This window comes from Globicephala melas, chromosome 7 (genome assembly GCF_963455315.2).
Source record: "Globicephala melas chromosome 7, mGloMel1.2, whole genome shotgun sequence".
NCBI classification, from domain to species: Eukaryota; Metazoa; Chordata; class Mammalia; order Artiodactyla; family Delphinidae; genus Globicephala; species Globicephala melas.
In genome coordinates, this window is record NC_083320.1 from 72,991,808 (window position 1) to 73,012,972 (window position 21,165).

The 21,165-nt window shown below is 42.5% G+C and overlaps 1 protein-coding gene across 1 annotated transcript in view; it reads left to right on the forward strand.

The window, feature by feature from the left end:
• Positions 1-21,165, forward strand: part of CCDC148 (coiled-coil domain containing 148) — a 480,287-nt gene that overhangs the window by 404,467 nt on the left and 54,655 nt on the right. The window contains exon 18 of the mRNA XM_060302422.1: positions 4,339-4,597. The gene's annotated coding sequence lies outside the window, so the exon portion shown is untranslated. The remainder of the gene's footprint in view (positions 1-4,338; positions 4,598-21,165) is intronic.

Genomic DNA, 21,165 nt, shown 5'->3' on the forward strand with positions numbered 1-21,165 from the left:
GATGATGTTTTTTTTTTTAATGACCAAATTGCATCTGCTAGTTCTCGAAAAAACCAACTTCTCGGAAAGCTTTCAAGACACTTTCTTTGAGTGACATTTTTCATTTTGCAAAGACCACAGCCTTTTCTCAAACAGATTTTTATCTTTTTTCTGGGGTCTGATGTGGAAATCTCACTAAATTCCTCCATCTAGAGTATGTCAGTATTTGACTGAAATGCGAGTTTGAAGCCTCGCCTGTTAAACCATTTTTCCTTGCATCTTTTTAAAATAATACACACTTTTAAAATTAATGATGTATTTAATATTGAAAATAAGCTAAAACAGGATGATAACGGGCAGACCGTTTCAAATAGACGCAGAAGATCGCCACCTTGTGGCCACCATGGAATCTGCCACTTGGACTTGTACTGTTTTTTCTACTGCTAATTAAATTAAAGGACTCCTAATATGATCTTTTCCCATACAATTCACATCCCAGTCCTGCTCCTTCGCAGGTCAACTTGTGGAGATTTCCTGGCAGTTCGGGGGAAGGAGACTATTCTAAGTGGCTTCAGTGGGTTAGCTGAAGGAAGCCTTTTGAGTCCCTAAACCTTGTTTTGGTCAAGAGAGGAAACAACTTCCTGGGAGCCGAGGTCTTTATTTTACTCAAACCTTATGTGCTCTGGATACATGTATCAGCATCTTTGAGGACGATATTAAAAAGCCAGGTTTCAGGGCTCCCCTATCCGAAGACCTGAGAATTGCAACGTCTAGGGATGGGTTCTGGGATTTGCATTTTTTAAAAACTCCTTAGGTGATTTTTCTGCACATTAAACGTCTAACAATTCTGAATTTTAATCTACCAAAGGAAGAAATTAGAGGACTGAAAAACTAAATGGGTTTGACCCTAAGGAGTCTCCCCAGACACTGGGAGGGGGGGGCATCCGGAGCAGAGGAGAGCTCAAGGGACCAATGCGGTGAGTTTCAGAAGCTCCTGCCAACCCGAATGTTTGCCGCTTGAACAAAGTCCCCTAGAGACTGCAGTGGCCCGCTGACTTCCGCTGAACCCTCTGAGAAGCCATCACCTACGGAAAGGGTGGCCCACTTGTGGAGGGCGCCACCCTCTGGCCAACGTAGGAAGCAGCAAACCTCAGCGAGACCAGGGAGAGGCTCCCCACCCCTCCAGAAGCTCCTTGTCCTGCAATCACCGGGCTGCACCCTGGCCGGTGCCGGAGGCAGGACACCAGCTTCCGGGACGACTCTCCCACTGATCACTCCCACTGACCACTCGTGTGGACTTGGGCAGGTTGTCCTCTTCTGTAAAATGAGAGCACGTGCATGACCATTACTGATTTTCTTCCCAACTCTAGCATTCTGTGACCTCGTAATTTTGAGCTTTCAGTGGAAGACTCTTCCTGAGGAGTGATCTTAGGAGCCCTATATTCATTCCAAGCTCAGGATCAAGTCTTTGCTGTTTGAAAGAATTAATTCTTAGGAAGTGTCACAACCAAAGACAAGATCTGTCAACATGAAAATAACACACGTTTGCAATGTCACCTCTCTGTGGGAGAAAAACTGAGCACTGGGCCCAGAGCCCTTCAGATTGCCCCATAACCCCATGACTTCATCACTTCCTCTCCCCTCCCCCGCCACTACTGTCCAAAGACTTCAGCTCACCCTGTCATCACAGACTCCCTTCACATGCCCACCGCAGCCCTAGGCCTCTGGTCCGTGGACCCACCTCCTACCCAAGAGCCTATTTTGCAGGGCAACCAGATCCCTGCAAGAGATTGTCTAGTCAGAGGCTTCATCCGGCCCAACCTTCTTAGTCTTTCAAGCTCACTGCCACCAGGTGCCACTCCTCTGTGACTCCATTGCTACATGGGCATACCTGGCTCAGTTCTTAACAGGTGACATCATCTGTTTATATGCGCATAGCCCTGGATGTAAGACCTGTGTCTGCCACACAGTGAATATTGATAAATATTTCATTGAATAAGTGAAACTAGGAATGAAAAATTGAGTGAGAAAAGAAATTAAAGAATTAAGGGGATAGAGGCTGGTTATAGTACGGAACCTCCACACCTGTTCTTCGAACAAGCCTGGTTGAAGAAAGAAGGACCTGGTCCAGACTTGATGGGCCCTGCAGTTTCTGGCGAGAAGCTGCGAGTGGGGGACTGTGCCTAGGGTTGAAGAAACATGGTGACATCATAACACTGTTTGTCAAAGTGCAAGTCACAGGCCATTAGAGGGTTGTGACATAAGTTTAGTGGATTTAGACCAAAATTTTAAAATGAAGTAGAGTAGAATAAAGTTAGAAAACACATCTCTTAGTAAGAGCAAACTGTTGTCATGGAGCTTTTGTCTTTATGAGCAAGTACTGCTTCATGGAACTTTTGTCTTTATAAATAAGTGAATATATATATATATATATAAAATACCATATATAAATATATATACCCTATATATATCATGATGCAAAATATACTTCTATTCACGTGATGGTCAAAAATACTTAGAAGCACTGATCTAGGAAAGGTCATTTCTTTATACTTCACTGACTCCATTTGAAAAAATAACTTACTGGCTTATGGTGTGGCTTCCATTTATTGGAATGCAGGGACCTTTTTTTTTTAACATCTTTATTGGGGTATAATTCCTTTACAATGGTGTGTTAGTTTCTGCTTTATAACAAAGTGAATCAGTTATACATATACATATGTTCCCATATCTCTTCCCTCTTGCGTCTCCCTCCCTCCCACCCTCTCTATCCCACCCCTCCAGGCGGTCACAAAGCACCGAGCCAATCTCCCTGCGCCATGCGGCTGCTTCTGCAGGGACCTTTTTGTAAGTAAGTGTACACGGATCCCATGACTCTTTGGAGATCAATGTATTTTCTAATTATAAGAAATGATAATGATCTGATCTTACCTTATTTCAATTATGTCCAGAACAGGTAAAAATCCTTTCTAGAGATTATTATTGTAAGACATTTTTACTGAAAGAGACCTTACCCTTGTTTTTCCTTTGGTTTCTACCCATGTATTACCTTTCTATGATGATAGCATGATACCAGCTCTCCCCTCTTTTCCATTGGGGTGAAAAATCTATTTCTACTAAGAGTTAGTAGAAAGAAATGATAAAAGCAAATTAAAAACCTTAAATCCAAAAGCCAAACTTTTTAAAAAAAATCTATCTAAATATCTCAGTGGGAGATCACAGTGGGAAGTTGAGAAGCTAAAATTAAAATCATAAAAGAGAGAAAATAGTTACTGACCTTGCTATGAACTTGAATCCAAGCACACAGGATACATACATCCTCTCCACCATGTTTTATCCTCTTCCATTGGACAAATGGCCATTTGTTAGCCTATCCCTGGTTTGGTCAAGACACTGTCCCCAGTCTTATCTGTTGAATCATACAGGATCTTGTTTACAAAAAGTCTCCTACCATCTCTAATATTATAAGAACGTTTCGAAGTGGTGACCAGCAGACATGTGCTTAGGTAGACTGGCTCAGTGCTTAAAAAAAAAAAAAAAAGTTGACACTCAAAAACTCAGAAAGCTTCATTTAAAAATTTAGAACTTGGCTTCTTTAAGAAAATCAAAATATTTGGCACTACGAGGCCCTTATTGCTGCACAGGGACAATAGTTCTTAACCTAGATCTATGGGATTCCTGTATTTTGATATAATTAATTTCCTTTGTAATCTTACATATTTTATTTCATTAAAAAACATCATCCTGAGATGGGATCCAGAAGCTTCACCCGGCTTCCAAAGGGGCCCAATAAATGTTAAGAACCCCAAGTCTATAACCAAAGAGCATCTGCCCCCTTTACCTATATCAGTGGCCACCGTTCACGTCATTCTTTACTTGCTCTGACGCTGTGCATTTGTTTCCATTTTCCACTGCACTGACGCTTTTTCAAGAGTCGTGAAATAGCTCCCTGTAATCGTGTCTTTTTCAAATGTTGGAAAAAGAGAAACGAACCAAGAGGATCTTGGAATTCTTATACTAGGCTGTCCCACTTATTTATGCTGCCTCAATGATCTCTGCCCACAAGGGTTACACTCAACACCATGGAACTTTGGTAGAGCACCAGGCTGACAATTGCAGACAGACAATTCTGGTGCGTGCCATCCAAACTTCAGCCCTGTGCCAGGAGTCCTTCTCATCCCTGGTGCACTGGGCTTCCCTAGCTCTCCGGACATCACTCCCTGCTGCATCCTCCCTTCTTCCTGGGATATCAGGGTGTCAGCAATGGGGCTGTTTAGAGCTTGCTTGGGAGTGTCAACACTTACAGTCTCCTGGGGAACTCAGAGAAGACCAACTCCGTTTCTGTTTTCTCCTTTCCAGCAAAGGAGCAGAGATGCCACCTCGAGCCTACCATCCAGTCTTTGGACTTGAGGGAACACAGAGCTGGTCCCAATAATATCCACACTTGTCATCCACAGAGTGGTTTACACAGCTCTCTCCCCAGACCTCACCTGAGGGGATCCTCATACCAACCCATCTGAGGAAAGAAAAGGAATGACCCCCACTTTGCAAAGGAGGACCACTGACGTCCAAGGAGAGTGAGATGCAATGTCAGAAGGAGAGCACAGACCTGCTGAATGTGAGTCTATCTGAACACCCTGAGGGAAAAACAAAACACCGGCTCCTCAAGGAAAGTGACTTTTGGGGAATTCCACAGCAAGTGTTTAACAAGTATTGTTTAACTGAGTGCATTAACGTTTTAATAGAGTCTGGACCTTTCAAGTAAATCTATTTTCTTCCAAACAGCCACCTTAGCCTTTATGCTAATTACGGAGGAGGAGGGGAGAGACACCTTGGATCTTACAAGGGAGCTGGGCTTTTTTTTTTTTTTCTTATCGCAGTAAAATGTTGTATTTTATTGTACTTTTAAAAATTATAATACAGTGAAATTGACTTTTTGGGTATATAGCTCTATGAATTTTCATGTATGTATAGATCTGTGTAACCACCTTCAGGATACAGATTCATCACTCCAAAAAGCTGCTTAACGCTAGCCCTTCGAAATGGTTTCAAAAATAATGACACTACAGGGATATTTGTAAACTAAAGTATGAATTTTGCTTGTAAGACAGAATTTCTGTGTGTGTGTGTGTACGTGTCTTAAGGGATTTGATTTCCTTCCACTTGGGAGGATTTTAAATTGTTGAGAAATATCTGGCACAGGCCATCGTCGAAGAGTTTTTTCAATAATTTTTTAAAGGAAAATGATGGTTTGACTATTTTCAAATTGTGACAGAAGACCTTAGAGAAGTCCTGTGAACTGTGGGGTGAGGCCTAAAGTGGCCGCGGGAAGGAGGCCTGTGAGCACCCCCCTACAGTCCCCACGAAGGGCGGCTTGCCTCCTGCCCCACCTGCGGGGCTGCAGCCCCCAGCCCGCTCCCAGCGCAGGATCCTGGCGCCTCTCCACTTGCTCCTCTCTTCCTCTTTCGCCCTCCCCTCTCCCCCGCCACCTTGTAAACCCCACCTACTTGCCTCTTCCTTCCCTTTGCCACTCTTCTCTGATTTTCTATATCTCCTACTCCTCTGGTGAGTAGGATGGGAACGGAAGAGTCTATTGACAAAATGGAAAGGATTTCCTTTTTTCCTCCCACTAAAACGGTACCTAATATAGACTGCCTGTTCACCTAGCATTACCTGAAATAAAGGGCAACTGTCTGCACTGCCCACCTGCTTTTCAGCCAGAGAGACTAAGCAACGCACTTCCCCCGAAGCCACAGGGAAAATAACCAAACCCAAACCTTCCAGCCTTCCAGCCACTAAACTCATCTGGCTGCATCCCCCCTTGACTTCTTCCCTTAGCAAGAAACTGAGGCTGGAAGTTAAGAGAGAAAAGAGAAGGGATGAGCAACTGAGTACAGATAAAAAGGAACCTAGTGCTCACACAGTAGAGTCCTACTGAGAAAAAAAGACAGTGCCACGTGCCTTGCCCTCTATAAATACTGAAACAGAGGGTGTTAGTCTTTTTTAAAATATTTATTTATTTATTTTATTTGGCTGTGCCAGGTCTTAGTTGTGGCATGCGGGATCTTTTAGTTGCGGCATGTGGGATCTAGTCCCCTGACCAGGGACCGAACCTGGGTCCCCTGAATTGGGAGTGCGAAGTCTTAGCCACTGGACCACCAGGGACGTCCCCAGAGGGTATTAGTCTTAACCAGACCCCTGAATTCAGTAAACAGTTGCGTTCTTACTAAATGTTTTTGGAAGTAGATTTTTCATGAGAGTTCACAGAACTTTCAGTCAGTGACTTAGACTAGTGTCCTTTGGATAATGCTTCATATAGCACCACGTAAACGAAACTGTTTACTAAATACCTTTCATTGGTTATGACACAGTCTAGTAGGTGACTTCAGTGGGAAAGAGAAGAAATAAATAGATGAATCACTTTCTCATTTTTAAAACACTATTGTCATTATATCCAAACAAGATTACACATATTGCGTTAAGCTGAAGGCCATACTGTGTGTGTATGTACTTTATATATATATAAATATAGATATATTTAGTAGACTACAACTATTTTCAAAGAAGGTAAGCTTAAAAAGAAGAAACAAAGGTAGAAAGTAAATTGTGCTTCACTAAGAAATGTACAGGAGCTTGATATAATCGGAGAACCACAACTCAGTGATGAGACTGGCAATAAATAAAAAGCATTTGAGTATCTTTTTTTAAAATTAGTTAATTAATTAATTATTTTTGGCTGCGTTGGGTCTCCATTGCTGAGCACGGGCTTTCTCTAGCTGAGGCGGGCAGGGGCTACTCTTTGTTGCGGTGCGCGGGCTTCTCATTGCTGCGGCTTCTCTTGTTGCAGAGCACGGGCTCTAGGCACGCGGGCTCAGTAGGTGTTGCTTGCAGGCTCTAGAGCAGAGGCTCAGTAGTTGTGGCGCGCTGGCTTAGTTGCTCCGCGGCATGTGGGATCTTCCCAGACCAGGGATCGAACCCATTTCCACTGCATTGGCAGGCGGTTTCTTAACCACTGCACCACCAGGGAAGTCCGCACTTGAGTATCTTAATTAGTTTTTGGACTTAAAATTAGTTCTCCTTATGTGGGAACAAACTCATCCCACAGGCCTAAATCAGCTTTTGTATGTCCAAAAACAACATCTCTAAACCAGGTGTCGGGGGTATGAACTTTTCACAGTTTCAACACTCAGGTATACAAATATTTGACTTTCTCTAAGTTTCTATAATAAGTGGTGTTAGCTTTTGTATCCTTGTTTCAACTTGGTGGCAGAAAATTTAAGTTTGCCCATTTGAAGTACAATTCAGTCACTTCTGGAGTTAAAATCAGTATGTTTTGGGTAAATGGTCCATTCTAGATTCTTCCGTATTCCTCCTTCCCTCCAGGAGACATGTGAGTACCAAGAAGGCTTCTGTATTGTCTAGAGGGGTGAATTTAATAGCTTAAATATGTTATTCTATAATTCACAAGGTACTTCTGGGTCACCTTTACTATAATAGTGGAGAATATTTTAAAAATAAAGTCAGGGCGTACTCCATAAAAGTTTTACAGCTCACTTAAAATCATAGAAGAGCTGTATATTTCAAGATGAAGATTTAAACTGTGGTTATTTAGCAGGGTCTTGGGAGGCAGGAATTGCTGTGTCAACTGATGTTGTGTTCCCTATTTCATTACTGCCTTTATGTTTTTTAAATACCTCAAGAATAAAGTTTATTCAAAATGTCACACTTTGCCAGCAGCACATTATGTTGTAGAGTATACTGGCGCCATTGCCGTTACTCTTATTTATTACGGTAGATTAGTTATGGACCCTCTGCCATGATATCTCGGCCTATTAACATATTGCATACGAAAAAGTGTAATGAATGTCCCCGTAATGAGCAGTTACAAAGTCTAGTCACTCCTCCTTGGCTCTCCTTTTTGTGCCGAGTGAAAAATTGGAGAGGACTGGACTTTTACCTGAAACATCGACCACCTGATTGAGCTTGTGAGGTGAGGAGGGAAGGGGACCATCTCTACACTTAATTATTGAGAAATCCTTGCTCTTGCTCCAGGGTTAGAGGTGAAGGCTAGCAATCATCAACGTTGCCTGAGCTAATCTCAAGTTCAAATTCCACAGGAAGAGGGGATAGGCTGGGTAATCGAGACCTAGGCCCGTAGCATTTGTTTATCGAACTCAGTTTTAAAAAATGAAGTGGCAGAAATACACAAACAGTGTAGAACTCCACAGCACTATCTAGTTCACTAGAATATTTTTTGCTTACACAGATCTCCCATCAACTTCTGCACAGCTGGAGCCTTTTAAGAGATCCCTACGAGGTACTCAGTAAATACCAAGGACACTAAGAGAGGGTTTTAATGGAAAGGACTGATAAAAAATCTTTTCTCAATTGACATTTTTAAAAAGGGATCTCTCATTTGAAAAAAAATTGTCAGTTTTTTTTTAATGACCATAATCAAGATAAATTAGACGATGCTCCAAAGATTCCCTACGGGATAGCGATGTGGATAATTTTATTATCCATACTGTCGCTAGACCAGGTTTTCTGCCTCCTACAAATCAACTTAGCTAAGCATTCCAAGATACTCTATCACCATATAACCCAAGGATTCTTTTGGAATATAAGCATCATTTTCAAAAGAGTTTGTGACCCAGCAGTTACCTGGAAACCAAATTTCCCTAGGAAACTCAATGGTTTGGTTGTTTTGTTGTGTCGGGGTGGAAGGTATGATAGAATTTGATCTGGTCCTGCTTGGGGGGCTGCTTCTGTGCTTTGATAATAGAGAATAGCTGTATCCACCTGTAGCAAATTATACGAGGCACATGTCTTACGTTTCATTGCTTAGTTTTATACTATACGGCAGCAATTTGCCAACCACAGTCCTGATGAAATTTAGCTATGCAGCAAAGGGAGCATTTATTATCAGAAACACATTTCTTTTCTGACATGAAGGGGAAAAAAAGGTCCAGATTAACTATACTTTTAATAGGAGATGGAGTGCTATTGGAAAACTGTTCAGGAAACTGTGGCTTTAGCTTAGATTCTGGGAAGCCTATAACTTTACTAAACTTTACTAAACTTTACTAACTAAATACTAAATAACGTTACTAAACTTTACTGCCTTCCAGCTTAATACTGCAGCAAAGCTTCTGCTCCAGGGCCCACCACTGCTTGAATAACTCTGGGGAAGATTGCTAGATGGGGTTCTAGGAGAGGCAGTCGCCCGCTGATGGGCTCCCCTGCTTAACTTTCTTAATTGATTCCACCAGACCCTCCTAGTAGACTAGCTGTCACCCCAACCCGTCTCCAGCCGTAGTCTGCCTCTTAATGCCGGCAGAGTCTTCTGAGACCACTTGCTGGTTCAGAGCTGGATCTCAGAGCTGCGGTTCAGCCTTGACGAGCAGATGCGTAGTAGAGGCTGCAGCCAAGTGCACAGCACATTTTCCGCTGTGGAAAGCCTGCATCAGAGACAGAACATTACTTAACAGTAGGTGGGCTGTTCATTCCGAAAATAGCTCAGTTCTTCCGCATCAGGGACCTTGCAGAAGCACACTTCTGCCAGCTGTGGGAGTAAGAGAGAGCTCTGGGAACTGCTGGGAGCACACAGTGGCTACAGAAGACAGTCTCTAGGGAAGCCCCCGTCTGTGACTTTCCTACGTAAACAACATAAAATAAAACCTCTGGGCTTGGGCTTCCCTGGTGGCGCAGTGGTAAGAATGCCAGTGCAGGGGACACGGGTTCGAGCCCTGGTCCGGGAGGATCCCACGTGCCACGGAGCAAATAAGCTCGTTTGCCACAACTACTGAGCCTGCGCTCTAGAGCCCACGAGCCACAACTACTGAAGCCCGCGGCTAGAGCCCGTACTCCGCAACAAGAGAAGCCACAGCAATGAGAAGCCCACGTGCCACAACGGAGAGTAGCCCCCGCTTGCCACAACTAGAGAAAGCCCGCGCACAGCAACGAAGACCCAACGCAGCCAAAAATAAATAAATAAAATAAATTTATTAGCGAAAAACCAGAAAAACCCTGGGCTTGCCTTCCATACAAACAAGCGGTACAAAACTTTCCTTCCCGTGCGTGTGCTCTTCTGCTGTTCGTCCTTCACAGCTCCCTTGGCTGCTGCTTAAAGCTGTTTTTGTCCAAATACAAAGGTGCCTAGGAGACCAATAGGTAAGCACCCGTCTCCTCAGGAAAAAGAACTAATATTATTGAGTGCCTGTTGCGAGCAGTTAGAGAGCTGTGACGATGTGAGCCCAAAAGCAGCAAAGAGCCAGTTAAGAAGCAGAGGAGAAAATGAGGCAACAAGCAAGGATACTCAGACACACCAGATGGAAAACGAGTTCTGCTGGCATTCAAATCCTCGCTTCAGCTCTCCCTGAGTTGACCACTTCTTCTGTCCCTCTGGCTGTTTTGTTACCTTCCTGTTCTTCGGCTGCTAGTTCCAGTTGTGTTTCAGCCATGTGAAATCAGAGTTCTCCCCAGGGCAGGGGCCTGGCATTGCAAAGCTCTGTGTTAAGAGGTAAGGATACAGAGATGGATAAGAAAGTCTCCCCAGTCTAGTGAAGCAGACAGGCACAAGGTCAAATGCTTTCGCAGGTTAATGAGGGAGCTGACGGTGCTCCCTCTGAGGGACCTTATCGCACTCCCTCTCAGCTTTTAACACACCTCTCCCTTCACCCATCATCAATTCAACCCGCATTTAGTGAATCCCTTCCATGTACTCCCCTCTCCTGCCTGTGACCTTTTAAACTGAATTGATGCATGCTCTTTCTTCTTTCCTGCTTAACTTCATCCAGCCTACAGCGAAAATGAAAAGAGAGGATCCCACTTCTGCCCGTAACTGTGAAAATGCAACGTATCTTTAGTGGAAAGTTTACAAATAACCACCAGATGGGGCTGCTGCACAATGAAAGTAAAATTTTATGGGGTGCGAGGAGACGATGCAATATCGTCCAACTTCCAGAACCGAATATTTAAATCTTTCCTCACTAAAAACTAAGGAAAAATTATTTTATGGATGCATATGCTTATAAACTTTTTATAAAATCAAAGCACTGCTTATAACAAATTTAGAAAACACTCCTTTTAAAAACCAAGTGATTCTTTTTTAGAAAAAAAAATACATGCTTATTACATTAGATATTTTCCCCTCGGAGATTCTGCCCACATCAAGGTTGCTTGCTTGGCTTTCTTCCTGGTTTCATCTTCATTCCTCTGTCTCTATCAGTGAAAGACCATAATTTGAAACGGAAATGCATTGATTTATTTTTCTGTTACAGATTTCTATGTGCTCTGTATTCGGTTTCAAAAATAAATGAATGACATTCGACATTTTCTATCAGCATGCTCTCGTTTCCGGGTCTCTTCCATCTCGACCTAATTTAAATCACTTTGACCTCACTACTTTTTCCTTCAGGTTTACAGTTTGAAGATCTAGACAATTCTTGATTAATAACGATAACAGAAGGTTGCCACTGTCTCAGAAAATCCAAAATAGACAAAAGGAGGGAGAGCCCCGAGTATGCCTTTGCTATCGCAGGGACCATCCTCCTTAATAGGGCAAGGTGACCACAGGGGGGCGCCTAGCTGGATGGTGCCAATCCACCCCTGGGGTGCACGAAGCAGGGAGTCTACGGACAGAAGTAGGAAAACCGCAGAGAGGAGGCTTCCCTCCTCTCTCTACAGCACGATGCAGTCTGTGTCGCACTAACTCAAAACCCGGAACGTCCTGGTGAGAAATGGGAAACCTAAAAATAGATCTGCAGAAAGGACTTTGACCTTGGCTTGAAAGTCAGCCCAGTGCTATGACAAGAAAGACCTTTTCCATGAAGATTATGTTCTTAAAAGCCATATTTCATCTGCGTGCAGACTCGCCGTGAAACCACACTCAGAAAATCTGCATCTTGGCTATCCTTCAACTGTAAAATCATTATATTTTGGACATTAGATGTCTGTGTAAGAGTTTCATTTTGAAATTTCTGCCATAAAATGTTAGCGGTTATAAACTGGATTAATAGTGACATTTAAGCATGTCTGCTGTTACTGTATGTGTCCAGTACTTAATGATTTTTGGAAAGAATTCAAGGACAGAGCAGGAATATGTTGCATTCAAGTAATAGAGAATGTACATGCTTTAGAATTAACTACAATAAATTAGTAACTTCTCTTTAAGAACTCTATCCAGAGTACCAAAAGAATATATATTTTTAAATTTTTAGTAAGTAAATCCAAAATTACAGGATACTGGCCTATAATTTCTTGCCTAGGTTTGAGTTATAATATTTGAAAATTTCAATATCAAAGAACTTCAGGGGGCCTTTATATGTACTCCATATATATGTCAAGGATAACTTAAACTGATTTTTTTAAAGAGCTGTTAAACGGGAAAAAAAAAACACTTTTATATACTTAGGTAACTTTCTAAGGAACAGCTGCCACCAATTAAACAACACATACTTTTGAAAGACTCTTGGGGGTTCAATGTGCCTTCTGTGGACTGAAAAATCTGGAAAAATGGACTTCATTAGCTACTGAAAAATTATTGAAAGGATATTTGAAATGGCGTTTAATACCTGCAAAGCCAGGAATAATCAGTGGTTTAAAGTTTCACCATAAAGATTGGTAAATAACACTGATTACAGGTCTTATTCAAATGGAAAATAATGAATATGTGATGAAAGGAGAATAATGGTCCAAATTGCTCTTAATCTTGGAACTGTGCCTATTGATTGGCCTAGAAATAATGGTGCTAATCATATGGTAAGAAGGCCAAATGCTTGAGAAAGTCATTAACTTTGGGGAAACAGGATACCCATTACTTCATTGTACTAGTACAGTATTTTATTGAGTAAAGCCTTCAAACAACTGTGTGTTTAGGAAAACTTCCAGTGTTAACCCAAGTCAAACAACATTCCTTTCCACTTCTCCGGAATTTGTAAAAGCTATTTAGGTACTCTTTATAATTCATCAAACACTGACTGAACACCTACTGTATGCCTGGCACCAACAGAATCAAACAAGTAATTTAGCATTCCGAAAGATAATTACTTATCTCGCATTGGCTTATTTCTAATAAGCTTAAGAAGTAATGATCTTCTCATAATAGTAAATTTACACTTTAGACTGGCTTTCCTGAAACACTTTGGCAAAGCGTCATGAACAGACATATGTACAATTGTCCTCTCTTATTCGCTGTTTTGCTTCCTATGCGTTCAGTTAGTCAAAGTCAACTGTGGTCTGAAAATAGTAAGAGGAAAATTCCGTTAAGTGAACAATTAGTTTTAAATTGCAGGCCATCCTGAGTAGCATAATGAAATCTCGCGATGTTCTGAGTAGTGGTTAAATCTCGCGATATCCTGCCCGGGACTTGACTCTTAATTTGCCCGCGTATCACCTGTTGGTAATTGGGTTAACCTCTCGGTTGTCAGTTCAAGTGTCAGGGTATTGCAGTGCTTGGGTTCAAGTAACCCTTATTTTACTTAATAATGACCCCAAAACGCAAGAGTAGTGATGCTGGCAATTAAGTTATGCGAAAGGGAAGCTGTAAAGTGCTTCCTTTAACTGAAAAGGTGAAAGTCCTCAGCTTAATGAGGAAAGGGAAAATACCGTGTGCTGAGGTAGCTAAGGCCTGTGGTGAGACGGAATCTTCTCTGTGAAATTGTGAAGAAGGAAAAATAAACTCGTGCTGGTTTTGCTGACGCACCTCAAACTGCAAAAGTTATCGCCACAGTTCATGGTAAGTGCTTAGTTAAGTTGGGAAAGGCATTGCGTTTGTACAAGATATTTTGAGAGAGAGAGACCACGTTCACTTAACTTTTATTACAGTATACTATTATAATTGTTCTATTTTATTATTAGTTGTTGTTGCTAATCTCTCACTGTGTCTAATTTACAAATTAAACTTTATCATAGGTATGCATGTGTATGAAAAAATATAATATAGGGTTTCAGGCATCCACTGGGGGGCTTGAAACGTTTTCCCTGCAAATAAGGGGGGACTACTGTATAAGCAGGATAAAGAGATACGGTCCTTTTAAAAATTATAATTTCTCTAAAAAAAATTATAATTTCTCATCTCTAGGAAAAGCCTCAAAGGATTCTGAATTTGAAATATTCTTACTTCCCATTAACTTTTCTTGAGGATCCATGTATCCAATTACAAGTTAAATTTACATTCTCTTTAATCCATTTTCGAGGCCTTAAGTATATTCTTAAGATTCTGGTCTTGACAATTTATCATTATTATTTTAATTTAAACAGTAATACATAAGCGTGTGATTCATAGAAACAGAAGTATACGGAAAAGTCACGCTACTCTTAGCAAATGTGTGTTGACCAAGGAGCTAATCCTTGTTAAGACTTGCCAGGTGAGGGCGGCAGAGAGCACTTGCAAAGCACGGGTTAGCTGAGAACCTCAAGGCCTGGTGGTTGCCAGGGAACCCTCAGGGCACTGGGGAACGGGGCAAGATCAATCTGTTGTGAGGAAATTAGCTGAATGGAGAGGCTGGTAACCGGAAGCACTGGCCAGGAGAAACAAGGGAAAGCAACAAGAAATGGCTGAATGCAAAGAGGAAAGAGCTTGGGCCTTGAAGTCACAAAAACCTGACTTCTGACACGAAGTGTGTCACATCAGGCAAAGGGCTTCATTTCATGGTTGGTGCTTTCTGTGTATAAAATGAGTACAGTGATCTATATTACTGTTTCCCGGAATTGATACAGGATTATAAGACGATGCCTGTAAAGTGCTTACCACGTTGCCTACCAGTGTATGGAAGGGGCTTAACAGATATTGTGAGCTATTATTATTATTTACTGCTGCTGAGGCCAGAGAAGCTGGCAACGTGGAGCTGAGTGCCTGCCTCAGAGAAGGAAATAAACGGGTACCTTGAAGTCAGAGAGGAGAAGGAAGCAAGGCAAAGGGAGCCAGGATGGTGAGGACTCCCCTCACTACGCTTGAGTTGTGCTGATGGCTTATTTGGACACTTAAATCTTTCCTCTAGGGATGTCCACCCATCCCCACCCTGTCTTAGAGATACCTTCTGAGCCCAGTCATTGGTAGCAGCTGCTTTGGAAAGCAGAAGTTCTGATTAAGACCCAGCTATCTGACAAGTGCATTTATTAAATAAGAATGAGAGTGAAAAGTTAATTCCATAGAAAGGCTTCCTTAGGTACACATGGTAGGGCATTGACTGGAGATTGTTAGCTTGTTTATCCAAACAACTGATACTCGGAAGTTACTTTTATTTTTTATTTATGTAAATGGCCCCTTTATTTGCCAAAATGTGAAGCAAGTCCCTCTCTCTTATTCTTAGAGAAGGTGGTAAGGTTTCCACACATCTGAAGACAGATGCCACAGTTTGTGAGATGTGAAATGTTCTGCTTTGTAATGGGAATTATGGGCATTTTTAACTGGACTGTGCTCCAGAGCACTTTTTGTGGCCATAAAATGTTTGTAACCTGGACTAGCCTCCACTTGCTGTAGTTTCAAAGTGGAGAGCCCAGACTTTGTAAAATGTACTTGGGGCCGTTTTGCTGATTGCCTTAGCTGGGCAGTGTAGCTGAGGCCATCCTCTGTGGGGAATGATTTTTCCCACCCTTAACCATCCTGAGATGGAAATGCACATGCCTCAGGATAGAAGAGAGAAACTGCTTTGCTTCAAGGGGACTGATGGCTTAGGGATGGAACTGAGGACATTTTACAGGTGAGTTTGAGCCGGTTCTGGCCACGCAGAAGTCTCCAGGGGCTAGCCTGGGACCCTGAGGTTTGTCTTAGGCCAGCTGTAAGCCCCAAAAGTACCCATTGGTCCCTGCAATGTCAAGCACTCAACTTGAGATTCCTTTAGCACTTAGTCAAGTTTTTATTAAACATCATGGTTTTTCCCATTTTTAATAAATGGCACAGCCATATAAATTCACCCACATGTTCAAGCTGGCAACTTCCCTACTCCTTCCCACTCCAGCATCAAATCCATCAGCAGTACTATCAGTTCTGCCTCCAAAACAGCCAAATCTCAAACCTGTGCTGCTTCCCTTTCCTCTCGGCCCTCCTGACCCCGCATCCACTATTTCCCACCCGGGTTACAGCAGGAGCATCACCACCACTCCCCCCTACTTCTTCTCTTGACTCTTAATCCCCATTCTTTACACAGCAACCTGAGAATTCTTTTTACAGTATAACTGAGGCCAAGTCATTCCCTTCTTAAAACTTTTCAGTTTCCTCAGTGCTTTCGGGATAAAGACCCAAAGATTCAGCATATTCTGCCAGGCTAGGTCTGGACTTGACATGCTGTGGAGAGGTTAGTGCGAGCTGTGGCCTCTGAGAAGAGTGACCTGGGACCCAATTACAGGGCAGTGCAAGGTGACTGTTCAAAGTGTGGGCTGCTGGGCAGGTGACAAGAGACCATGACAGGCTTCTTGGGATTCCTTCTGGAAGGCGACCCAGTAGAAGAATGGACTCCCCATTCCTGTGGGTGGGAGGTATGATAGGACAGTAAAGAAAACGTGACTAATGTCGTGGGAACAGGTTATTGAGGTCTGGGGACATATTGGTGATACACCCAACCTGGGGTAGGAAACAGCTTCCCTGTAAATCAAACCCACCCCCTTTCTCTTAGTCTCAAATTCGAGATCCCAAAATTGTACAACGTATACCTAATAATGGCTTCTGTTTATCAAGTACCTGCTAGGGGGCTGTCTTTATGCTGGGCACTTAACGTATTTGATTACAGCAAACATAATTATTGTTATCTCCATTTAAAAATTTTTTTTTGTTGGAGTGTAACTGCTTTTACAATGTTGTGTTAGTTTCTGCTGTACAGTGAAGTGAATCAGCTATATGTATACATATGTCCCCTCCCTCTTGGACCTTCATATGTGGAAACCCAGGCTCAAAAGTTTACTAAAAGTTAAATGATTGATAAGGCACACACTTTAAAAAATTACCAAATTACCTTTCTTAAGGTAAGAAGGGAAGGGACTGATCTCGTGTTTAACTTATCACCAAATAATGTATCATATAAGACTGAGCGTTTGTTTCTTATCAGTCTCTCACTAGAATGAGAGAGCCCCGTGAGGGCAGGGGCACTGTTTACTTCACGGCTGCCTTCCTAGCACATCCAACAGTGACTGATCACAGCAGTCCTTAAATAGGGATTTGTCCACGGACTGAAGAAATGATTGAAAGAATGAATTTTGACAGCTGCTCTAATTACTCAGTGCATTCGATTCCGAGCTTTACAAAAATAGGAAAAATTATTGTGAATATCTTTGTGTCCACAGATGTGGTTTTGGATATTTTTTCTTATACTCTCCACTCAAGAGCTGCTATTAAAATATAACTATGCCTGTTCAACCAGAGGTTTCCATTAGCAATGAGAATTAATTAAATTATGAGTCATCAGCAGATGACATACTGAGGCAGATTATCCCCCCAACAATTATTGTTTTTTGTTTTCCTAATTATAACAATAACATAATGAAGAACACAAGCTAGATTTATTAACTTTACAAAACAAGGTATGAACTGTTATGAAAAGATTTCCAAGATATATTTTTAGTGGAAAAAAACCCCCAAGATACAGAATAATGTTCATGGTATGCTTCTATCCCAGGGGATAATAATAAGAATAGTTACTGAGAGCTGACTATGTGCCAGGCACTATATTATACCCTCTCATTTAATTTGTTTAACAATATCATGTTGTTAGTACAATACCTCCATTTTAAAGAGTGCTTTTCTTTATTTTAGTTTTTATTTTGAAACAAGCCCAAACTTAGAAAAAGGTTGCAACATGCAAAGTATACACAAACTCATACAGGTACATTTTACGTATATTTACCCTGTATCTACATATATTAAAAACCATGAGATCATATGAATATCTATAATTCAATTCTTTTTTTTATAATGAATTTTATTTTTATTATTTACTTTTTTATTTTTGGCTGCATTGGGTCTTCGTTGCTGTGCGCGGGCTTTCTCTAGTTGTGGTGAGCAGGGGCTACTCTTCATTGTGGTGTGCGGGCTTCTCATTGTGGTGGCTTCTCTTGTTGCGGAGCATGGGATCTAGGTGCGCAGGCTTCAGTAGTTGTGGCACGCAGGCTCAGTAGTTGTGGCTCGTGGGCGCTAGAGTACAGGCTCAGTAGTTGTGGCTCATGGATTTAGTTGCTCTGCGGCATGTGGGATCTTCCCGGACCAGGGCTCGAACCCATGTCCCCTGCATTGGCAGGCGGATTCTTAACCACTGGACCACCAGGGAAGTCCCTATAATTCAATTCTTATATCAAGTTTTAGTTTTCTCTCCTTTTATATATCTACTTCTCTTTTCCAATAATAAGAATCCTAACTTCAATTGTCCTCAGTGTACTTTTATTTTTTTTTTTTTACTAATTGGTTATTACTAGCTCTTAACTTTTAAAAAAATTTTTAAATTTATTTTTGGCTGCGTTGGGTCTTCATTGCTGCACGCGGGCCTTCTCTAGTTGTGGTGAGCAGGGGCTACTCTTTGTTGGGGTGCGTGGGCTTCTCATTGTGGTGGCTTCTCTTGTTGCGGAGCACAGGCTCTAGGTGCACGGGCTTCAGTAGTTGTGGCATGCGCGCTCTAGAGCACAGGCTCAGTGGTTGTGGCGTGGCGTGTGGGATCGCCACAGGCCGTGCTTAGTTGGTCCGCGTCTTGTGGGATCTTCCCGGACCAGGGCTTGTACCCGGGTCCCCTGCATTGGCAGGCGGATTCTTAACCACTGCGCCACCTGGGAAACCCCTCAATATACTTCTTATTAAATTGATCCCCTGCATATAACCAACCTCCTGTCACTTCTACTGTCCCCATCCCTGGCAAGGATGTCTTTCTCTTTCACCAGTCTCCCACACCCCACAGCAGCCCCTCCTGTACCCCCTTTCCTTCCCACCCAGGCTCCACCACCCCTACCAGCACAAAGCTCTGAGACCCTCCTTCCTCTGTGCCCGGCTCTCCCTACTCCACTTAGAATGTGACACTCCATGCCCCCAGCCAACCCCAACACAGCAGGGACAGCTCCCTTTTGCCCATTCAGGGGTAGCCATAAGAAAGTGCTCCTGGGGATCCAAAGTTTTGAAACTGGGTCAGGCTTAACATGTGTTAGCATCTTGGTGGCCCATTTTTGAAAAAAACAGAAGCATGGATGGCCATTTAGCCAGTCATGTGCATGAGGATGAAGCATGGAAGGTGAAAGAAGAAGAAGGAAAAAGAAAGGAAAAAAAAATTGTATCAGCGAGGAAAATATTTCCTGAGCTGAATCGCAAGCAGCCAAGTCACCACTGATGTCACAACAGTATTGCCAGCTAATAATGGGCTGCTTCTTAACTGTCGGGAAATGCAAACAGCACAACATTAAAATGGTTCTATTTTCTTCCATTCTTACAATAGCAACACAGCAACAGAGTGCTGATCTCCGAAAGACAAAGGCTGTGAAAATAAACATGCACTTGAGCCAGGGGGCACTTAGGTTATGAATTTTCTTTTGAAATATTAGGTAATATATCTAAACTATTCAAACCAACCCGGGACCATCTCTTGAGGTACCAGTCTGAGATCACCCACCAATCTCAAATGGCTCAGCAAAGCTTGTGGTCAGCCAGACAGCTGGGCTTCCTCTTTTCTTCACTTGCTTTGGCTGAGTTGCTTCCAAGGTGTTTCAGAGAGCAACATGCCAGATGCAAAAAAGAGCAGACACCCGGGCCAGGCCTGCATTTTCCTCTAACTGCGTTAACAGGCAGCTGCTTGGCCTCTGGTTCATCTGCCGCAGCCAAAGCCAGGCTAAGTCCTGCTCTTTCTCTGTAATTGCAGGATTGCCTGTGGTTCCTGAGTTGAAAGTTTATCTTTAGTTCTACTCCCTCCCCGTTTTGTTGTTACTTTGCTCATTCCCTTGACTTCATTTTTATCCATATATTTTTCCAACAACGTGTTTTTACCTCATCTCCCTCTCTTTTACTTGTATCATTATTTTTTATTACCTCTGCCCACATCCCTGGCTTCCTCTCTAAGGACTTTGGAAAACCAGGTAAATTTTGTGTCTGTGGAAGAGGCTGAGAGGCAGATCTTTAAACCTAACCCCAGTTTTCTCCTCCCACTTGAGTCCACATAAGGTGACAGCTCTCCTTTCTTGATGCGAATTCTTTCCAGTCCACCAGTAAAGCTGCCCCTTTCAAGAAATGGCTTGACTGAGGATGCACTCAAGGTTCACAACTAACGAACAAAACCTCCTGTTATGAGACTGCAAATTTCCAGGCACTTGTGACCTCATTGTCATAAATACGGACTGTATCTAGCAGTCTTCTACCCCATTCCAGGTTATAGAAGTTCAGTGTTCCCTACCTTAGGACCAGGGAAATCCTGAAAAGACATAGGTTTTGTGATCATGACCAGGAATAGATTATTCTTAGAACAGAGACAAAATGATGAGTCCAAAGGGACTGGGAAATCAACCAATAGGGTCAAATAGGTGTGATACACAACACCCAGAGAGAACCATCCAAACTAAGGCGACCTAGGGCATGCTGGACATTCTCCACTTGTTTCTCTAGTCTACTCTTCGCCACCCTTCTCCGTGTCCCAGGCAGCAGGCTGGCCTTGGACTGGAATGACAGGCTCCTGTGCCCTTTGGCTTCCTGTTAGATTCATCCAGTGGGAAACACAGGAGATCAGGAAGAGGTAGAGGTCCGGGTATTTATTCACTGGCTCCCTCTCCATGGGGTCACAGACTGGCTGAATATTCCAGCTCCTGTCATGTGTCTTCTTTCTCTGGTTTCAGTCACCATTCTGTCCTTTGTCGCTTCAGGCCTTGGAGAATAATAGTACCCTTCTATTAGCCCAGGTTACTGCACTACCCCTTGAGATTTCCCTATAACCTGCCAACACCTTTGTTAATAATTCCTTTATTAAACTCTTGTCAAACTACCCAACTCAAGTGGACCATCTGTTTCCTGCTACTAATTTGATGCTTACACAAGATCTCTGCTTAGGCAAGGCAGAAACAGGTATTTTGGAAAATTGTAATGGGAGATGATCAGGACCCAGCTACCTGGAAATTGAGGCCCCACAGGTAGGAATTTAAGTTACTCTTGACACAGAGGGACAAAGGAGAAACTTCTTTATTGAAAATTAGTGATGCAGAGAAGTGAATAAATTTACTGACACCTGGAGGTACCAA